Source organism: Brachyistius frenatus, unplaced genomic scaffold (genome assembly GCF_029030835.1).
Source record: "Brachyistius frenatus isolate BFR_SWC_R1_liver_20210118 unplaced genomic scaffold, ASM2903083v1 Contig_77, whole genome shotgun sequence".
Classification (NCBI taxonomy): Eukaryota; Metazoa; Chordata; class Actinopteri; family Embiotocidae; genus Brachyistius; species Brachyistius frenatus.
The window spans coordinates 108,754-117,707 of record NW_027210676.1 but is presented as its reverse complement, the minus strand read 5'-3'; the positions used below and the strand labels follow the sequence as shown (position 1 = coordinate 117,707).

General features: G+C 38.9%; 1 protein-coding gene across 2 annotated transcripts in view; it reads left to right on the top strand.

Moving 5' to 3' along the window:
- Positions 1–2,426: 2,426 nt before the first annotated feature.
- The window catches only part of ccdc33 (coiled-coil domain containing 33), a 46,004-nt gene continuing 39,476 nt past the window's right edge, over positions 2,427–8,954 (top strand). For both annotated transcript variants that reach the window (XM_069708720.1, XM_069708721.1), the window contains exon 1: positions 2,427–3,239. The gene's annotated coding sequence lies outside the window, so the exon portion shown is untranslated. The remainder of the gene's footprint in view (positions 3,240–8,954) is intronic.

The window sequence follows — 8,954 nt, the reverse complement described above, 5'->3', positions numbered from 1 at the left end:
GGGGTTTGTTACACCCACATCTCAGTTTTAACTACTTTTTGTGTCTTTTTGTAACCTAGTTGTTTTATCTTTTTCCCCACTATCTGTTCAGTTGCCTCTTATTTCTCCTAAAAAGTGTTCTTTAGTTTCCAGTAGTTTCTTCTGATAAACTGCTTGAAGAGCACTGAAAAGAACAATGCTACAGGGATAGTATTATTTGGTTTTTAGGTGACAATTTGGGCAGTGGGTCCTTCCAACTGAATTTCAGGTTGATACAAAATCACAAAGACCTTCTAACATAATACAGCTCAAGCATGCGAGTGTTACAAAGACAGGCTGAGGTCAAGAGTCATGGCAACACCCTAGCTTCAGTTATTTTCTTTCTGCAGCTAGGAACAAAGCAGCGGTGAACTACATTTCTATGTTTATATGCACCACTACATATACAAAAGGCTGTATATATCCTGTGCGATATGTATGAAGAGCTTTATTCCTGCATGCAGGTGCAGCTGGCTGACACTAAGTCAGTTCTGCAACACTGCCTCCATGTCAGCGTACACTCATTATGCCAAGATTATAGTCACACAACTTTAAAACGCAACGGCATTTCCCTTCTAACACTCTTGAGAAAATAGGGTTTCTCAAGCATGGTAAGGCGCAAAATCAAATGTGCTCTTGAAGAAAAAGCAGCCCGGCAAATAAAGGGGTCACTGAACAAAGAATGCTTTGAACAGTTACATCACAGAAAGGCAGTTTGATTGGGCAAGACAGTTCACTTATATCAGCTTTAGGAAGTTGCTCAGAAGCATTTTGGTAGGAACTATGTTAAGCGTGAGCCTTGTGAAAACAAACATAATTCAATTACTGATTTACAAATCCATTTTTAACAATGTCAACAGAGACAAGTTAAGCATTCGGAAACTAATTCAACCTCAGAATCATTTAGAAAATACCTTCAGATCCCAAGATGTCACTGCAATCCTTCACTAGACAAATATACATATATTTACAGATATTTAAAAAAAGTATTTTAAGAAATACGTTTTATGTTTTGAATGCCTACCTTACCTGTAAAAGTTAACAGTTTGTACTGAATTTGCTTGAACCCTCTATGACCATTAGTGCTGCTGAACACTGTCAGTTTGGATGAAGATGATTTAACTCTTCATAATGACTATAATGTCCATAATATTATCAGTCTGGGACTTGTATTAAATGCCACCTTATTTCCATGATCCACCGTTGAAAACATTACAGCGCGGCGCAGCAGACAGTCATTGTTTGTCGTGCTTCCCACAGCAGCGCATGCTCGTCTGTGAGGAGCAGCTGCAGCCACCAAGCTTAGATTTCAAACAGGACATCACGGACACATTTCAGAGCTTTGAAGTGGAGCTCGATCTTGTGAACAAAGACACTTTATTCGGCCTGAGAGCCACAACAGGTAACTTGGTCACCTGAGCCTGTGTGTCGCATGTACGCACTGGACTATCAAAGCTAGCGACTTTTCCATGACTATTTCAATTTGCCTTGTGTTGTGTACTTTTACATTATTAGACTTATACGTGCGGCTCTTAATGGCAGGACTGACTAGAAAGGTTCACAGCTGGTGATTGCTCCATTCTGAGCGTTTTTGTATCACCTGCTGTGGTGTCTAAACTTGGATGCGTTAAGCTACTTTTTTTTTTTTTTTTTTTTTTTTTTTTACTGTTATTTTATTGCTTTTTATTATTTTAGTATTATTTTATTGCTTTCCTGTATGCTGCTGTAGCGAAATTTGTTTTCCCCTCGGGGATTAATAAAGTAACTACCTAACCTAACCTACTTACCAACCACATGTTAGTACGCTGCAGGGCCAGGGAGGCCTGGAGGTTCGGTCCAAGCTGGAAACGCACTTTGTCAGTAAGGTGTAAGAGGTCGATTTTGTGCATCCCTGTGTGGCACTAAATGTTCCCAAGATATCACTCCAGATATGTCTACATAAAGCCCCATACAATGAAATAATGAGGATCTTACCTTGTGTTAATCTTGTGCTGTCTGTCTCTGAGTTTGGATAACTTTAAATGACTGCCTCCTCACTGTACACACCCTGGAGAAGTTATATAAATGTATAAAACATAAAAATGATCTCAAGTGAAACTTTTCTTTTCTTTTTTCTGGACACCTCATGCAGTGTGAAATTGGGACTTCGGACCGTCTCTATCTTGTTGTGGTGAAGGCATCATAAAAGTGCTGCTGCATGCAAACTGAGCAAAAACCTGTTGCAAAACATAGAGGTGACAAATGTGGACAAGTTCAAGTTATGGTTTTGCAAAATATCATTAATACAATTCCAAGCAAATGATGCTAAATGTTTTGTCACTTGGATCAGCATTTTGGTTGAATTTGATATTTTAAGTATTTGTGTATGTGTCTTATGTATACTAATTGACCTTTGTGACAACTTTGTTTTTTTTGTTTTTTTTTCCTCTGTTGACATTTTAGACCAAAGAGGAAATTGCTCCTGTCATAGTTGCATCAACATACAATATACTGTGTATCTCGTAAACGTATTTCCAATTTTACAGCAGATTTATTGGAGCTGGATGGGAATGACGCTGAGGTGGCGACCGTGAAGTTCATCTAGTAAAGACAACAACTTTGTGTTGGAAACATCTGTCAGACTAGGCACTTATAACATTGTGCAGACCAGCGTGGGTGATTTTTATGTGGGTCTCTACTCTCAGTAAAGTCAGCTCACAGTGTACAATAGAGTTTTATTATTTCCAAATGATTAGGTTTTGTTTGAACAAGTGCCCTGATGATTCTGATTGTGTGAGGCTATAATAAATAGGTTGATGTCAAAACCCCTGAAGGACTTTTTGGCAAACTTATCAACTTACTTGTTGATCAGGGAGATGATTTCTGTCAAAACCGTCACATTCTGGCTTTTGTCAGTGTGCTTTATTTGACGTGATAAGGACAGCCGGTGAACACTGTTTCGTCATGAAGTCTGACCTGTTTTTACAGAGAAAAGATGAATTTGGTTCTATTAAAAAAAAAAAAATACTCCAATTCTGGGGATAGAACAACACCAGAGACATATCTCGCCTTCTCCTTTTCCAAACCAAGGAGCAACAAATCTCTTCCCCTCAGTTAACATAAATAACTGTTATTCCTCTCCTGTCTAGCTTCCTGACACTGACGTCTCCAGTGAATTCAGGCTTGTTCTTACATGCACACGAGGCGAAGATGACCTTCTTGTGAACACTACATACAAGATGGTGAGTAGTTACTTCTCTTAATGGCATTTCTCAGCATTTCAGTGTTTTCTTAAAATTGAACACTAACTCAAAATGGCTATTGAGGAAAAAAGTAATCACAGTATGAGAAAAAGTATCATAATTATTAACTCGATGACCTCAGCCTTTCTTTTAGAAAACATGCAACTAAGTTAAATATCTGCTATCACAGCTGTCCCTATATAGAGGCAGACCACAAGCAGAACATTTCAACTTTATGAAGAGAATCTGTTATGTACATATTTCTTATTCAACTTTTATTTGGGTTATTCTTTTATTCTGTATTCTGTGGTCCATGAATACCAACATTTCATTGTGGGCAAAGTCAATTCAAATTGAGTAATAGTGAGAAATATTGCCTCAATATTAAATCATGGCTTCTGAAGGTCTCCTGGGTGCAGCGAGCCTAATTACTTGGGGTATTTTTCTCCCGCTCAGTCTGCTGCACTGCCTCTGTCATAATCAATGAGCCTTGTAACACTCAATTAGAACATAATTGGATTTGTGCATGTTCGAGGTGGAAAAACGTACATTTGAGCAGACATGAAAGAACTGCTTATCTCTGTTGACAGCTGCAATGAAGCTAAACCGGGTCGGCCAATTGTAAATTTCAGAAAAATGAAGTCAGTGTGAGCATTTTCCAACACCCTCTTCCCCCTCACACACTACCCCCAGATACCTGACATTTGGCTTGGTTTAGACTGCTTGAATTTACATCATAATGTTTGATTAATAATTTACACTTTTGGTCATGGCTGGATGTTTTATAAATAATATAATTGAAGGTCAAACTGAAATTTCACTTCTCCTCAGTTTTGTGTAAGGGAATGTAAACAGTCAGCTTTTGAGCATACTTTTTCATTTTGAAATATATAATATACACTAAGTAAAAAAAATAATAATAAAAAAATATATATAAATGTCTCATGATGCACCTCTGCATCACAGCCTAGTCTACAAATGTTTATTCAAAACATTATTTTCTCCTTTTTTAACCAATCACATATCTGAATCACTGTTGGAGATTGAAGATATACCCTTCACTAGTTTAACATTTTGTTAGACCCATCTTGAAATTTGTATTTACTTTGGAAGCTGGCAAGCTTTCCTGTCAAGCATGGACTATATATAAAAGTGGACGTAGGTTCCAGGTCTGAAAAGTGAGGCCAATGTGGAAGTGCTTTAAACTGCAAAGCCACTGAGCGGCTTTGGGTTGGCTCTAAAGAGGCTCTGGCTCCATAGACTCCCATTCAACTTCTCTCATGAAATACAGAAGGAATACATTTTTTCCACTTATCATTCTGATGTAGTTTGCTAAAGCCAATCCTTCTGATCAGTTTTCTAGCGGTCCATCTGAAAATAATCCCATTACCAATTACATATTAGGCCTCAAAAAGCAGTATTTTAGGGGACATGTCTATTTGATAGACAGGCCTGTGGTGCAGTCAATGTTTCCGCTATACGTGTAAGGGCATAGTGTCCTCGGAGGTCGAGTCAGATCCACCACTTGATCCTCTCTAGCTCGTCCAAATGTGGTCTCTTATGGCTCCAAAAGAGCACGATGGTGATGGCCAAAATGCCAAACTTGAGGCTTCAGAATCAGAATCAGCTTTATTGGCCAGGTATGTTAACGCATACAAGGAATTTGACTCCCGTTATAACTTTGGCTCTCAGTGTGCAAAAAACAGACAGACATAAATAGACATATAAATACATGTATATACAGCTAAGAAAGAAAGAAAGAAAGAAAGAAATATATACATATATACACCTGAAACAATGGTGCAATTACACCTAGTGCAAATGATGTTGATGGAGCTGGGTATAGTGCAAAAAGGTCCAGTCATATTGAAGATATTAAGTGTTTAACAGAGTGACGGCCTGCGGATAAAAACTGTTCTTGTTCCTGGTGGTTTTGGGCGCAGTGATCTGTAGCTCCTACCAGAGGGGAGGAGCTGGAACAGCGGGTGTCCAGGGTGGGATGGATCTACAGTTCACAAACCAGTCAGCGACATCACAGTTGATTGCCGCTTACTTTCAAGCTTACACTCAGATGCAGAGGCTAGTTAGCCTAGCTTGCTAAAGTTAGCTCTGCTCCTTGGATTGTATAATTAGATTTAAATATGGAACTCTAAAGTGCTGCCCGTTCACTTGAGTGTGCATCATGATTACTTCCGTTGGCCCTGTCTGCACATTCCCACAACTTTATATTAGGATGACGGCACACTCATTAAAAAAAAAAAAAAATCCCTTTTCTATGCCGGCACACACATGGAAAAATATTTTTTTACGCTGGGAGAGGTTTGTAAATATGAAACTGGTTTAAAAAAAAAAACATGTAATAATTAAAGTTGTTTGTAGTTTCAGGTGTTGTATTTCTTTTCTAGTGGTGGGGTATGGGGAAATAGTTTTTTTTATTGTAGTACTGGATGTGGCCACTGGGGGCAAAACGGCAACAAAGTTTTGTGATATGCTCTCACTACATCCGGTTTACGGTAATACATTAATATTTGTTCAATACTTACTGTGTCATCAGCAACCCTCACACACTGAGTTTGTTAGTATTAGCCAAGTCTCAATTATGGATCCAGATGTAGAAATCAATGGCTGGACGGTTAAAACTCAAAAGCAACGGATCGTTTAAGCTCTTAGTCAGGCTGGTTAATTGTGTATTTGTTGGCACTGAAATATAATTACTTAAAATTTTTAGTGTCTTCACAAAAATAGTGTCTATCCTAAATTGAACTAGAACTCCTTACCGTTGTAGTTGAGTCAGAATTCCTTGTGTGTAATTTTTCCAACTATGTAGTGCCCTCACAAAAATAATTATAATTCATTCGTGTCTTGTGATGGTGGGGTGTCAGGAAAGCAGGGAGAAGGACTGCTCACCTACCCGCAGTGATGGAGGAACTGGGAGCAGGTGAAGTGGGCGTGGTAGACAGGACACTGTGATCGGACTGAGAGGCTGAGGACATCTGGTGGGTGGAAGGGGTGACACAAAGAAAACAAACGTGGACTCAGAGCTGAACTATGCGGCGTCAGAAACTTCCACAACTCTGATCTTCCATTTGGTAATTCCAATTTCGACAAAATGAGTTCACATGTCAAAATAACCATTAAGGATTTGTAAATTGATTGATTAAAAAAAAAAAAAAAGTATTTTAACTTCAGACTAGCTTCAGTGGAGATGAGTGGGAATTGATTTTACAAAGTTGATCCAAAACACTTTCTGCCCACAAAATATCTTTTAATAATCCTGTTTTGTGGTAGATGAGCCTCCATATTCCATTTGGACATCTAATGTTGAACCCAAACAGCCCATAAGGGGAAAGAAAAAAAAATCAGTTTCAGTCATACAGGTCGTTTCTGTCTTGATATATCTCTGTTATTGTAGTATGCCGGGAGTGAAAGATTTATTTCCCTGTTTATGAGCGCTGAGAATGGGACGTTATATCTAAGGAGCCTGTGACAAGTAAAAATCGTCCTGGTAGTTATTAAAGTGGTTGTGATCATTTGGCCACAGACGCCGGTGTGCAGCGCTCAGTCTGTCATGTTCCTGCTGCAATTGCCTGACATGCACTGTGAATTCATGCTGGGGAGACAGGGTCGCGTCTGAGCCGCTGTGTAATAATCCTCCTTATATAACCGTGTGGAGAACACCTCGGCAAACACAATGCACACACACTTAAAAGACACCTTGCACTTGATATTTATATATTATAGCTGTGTATATGTGCTCTTAAACTGAAATACCAGTTTATTAGGTACACGTTTACTCTAACACTTTTTTTCATGTGTGTAAATGGGAACAGACAAAATATTGTATTGTAATACAATGCACTACAGGTAAATATGAAATTAAGCAGTTTGGTTCTCTGACACAGTGTCACCAAAACTGACGATTTTTAGCACCACAAAGGTCCAATTAAATGCAGGGCTGTTGAATTGGACTGCATTACACTACATCACACTGGTAACTCAGTGCATGTACTGTGTGCTCTGTTGAAGGGACAAGGGTGAAACACCAGTTTTCTTTTACATAAATAGGGTAAGGATTATATCTGTTACTCCTATCATGTGTTTACTGCTCTTTGAGATGGTGTGTATATGTTTGTGTGAGTGTGTTGATATCTGTTTTAGTTGGGCTGTTGTACATGTCAGTGTGATAGATGATGTCCTTGCCATGGCCTCTATTTTGTCATTGTGTCTGTCTGTCTGTGTGTGTGTGTGTGTGTGTGTGTGTGTGTGTGTGTGTGTGTGTGTGTGTGTGTGTGTGTGTGTGTGTGTGTGTGTGTGTGTGTGTGTGTGTGTGTGTTGTGTGTGTGTTGTTTGGGTGGTCTGTGTCAGCATAAATTGAAAGGCTTTGATGGTGTGCTGATTTGGGTCATGTGTGCAGTGAATTATTGGCTTGTTGTTGAATTTGCAGTGTTATCTTATGAACTAAACATCTGGAAGGGACAAAGTTCAATCTTACTGACATGTTTTCACGAACTTTGATTGTTTTCCGAGAACCAGTCGCAGGATTTCCTTTATATGTTCATATTTTGTTCTTTGCCATTTAAGAAGGATATTTCATCACATGTGTGCAAAAGCTAAATTAACTCAATTTAGCCTTCAATGCTCTCTTTTAAAACCATGAAAACCAACAAAATGTCTCATATAACATAAAGAAAAAGGATGACAGTTTGTAGCAAAAAAGATTCACACATAGAATTTGATCAGAGAAAACCTACAACTAATAGGGATTTCGCATTAAAGTTACAAATCCTGTCTCAGTCTGATGGCGAATTTGCATTTCTCACATCTCAGAGATTTTAATTATGAAATGAAAAATTCACCCCAGCATGCAGACTGTAAACGCTATCAAAATGAGAGGTCTGCCACATTTTCCCAAAAGAGTTAATTGAGGGCAGAAAAAGGTTGATTCACTGAGCACCCTGGAGTTGTGTACGCGAGTGTGTAGTGTTTCAGTTTAGAGAACTGTGGTGTGCTTTATTGTTTTCTGGTTAAATTCTTTGTCTCTGACGTCATGTGTGCCTTATAAATGGAAATGGGCACCAGCCTTTATTCAGACACATTTAACGTAATATTAGATTAAAAAAAAAATAAAAAAAAATAAGCAAAGTCTTGAATGTTTTTCCACCACCAGAGTCATGTCTGGATATTTGGCGAGCCTTCCAGCAGAGCATCTTTTGTGCCACAGGGACTGAGTCTGACCACCTTTCATAAGAGAGGAAGCCTCCTGGTCTGTAAAGCGTTAGATTTTTCTGATGAATAATGTATTCATGGTCTGAAGCTGCAGACGCGTCTCACTGTGTGTTCAGAGTTGCTTGACTTTCACACATCTCTGCTGGAATGAGGCTGAATCAAGAGCTTGTCTCGGCTATCAGCAGCTGTGGGGAATATCCTGCGAGGCACTAAAGGCACAGAGAGAATTTCTGCAGTGTTCAGATATTCCTCAGGCTACATGTTGCCTTTATAATAGAGATTGTATGAACACCGATCCACACGGGTTAAACTAGTTTTATATTTCGGTGTGTCTCCATTCTGAAATTGGATATCATGAATTTCAAACCCATTCTCGTTTCCAGGGCGTCAAATACTGCTGTTAGTGTCTCATATAGATGCACAAGATGCTTTACGTTTAGACACCAAAAAAAACACGTGATTAGGGTTAGGAATAGATCGTGGTTTGGG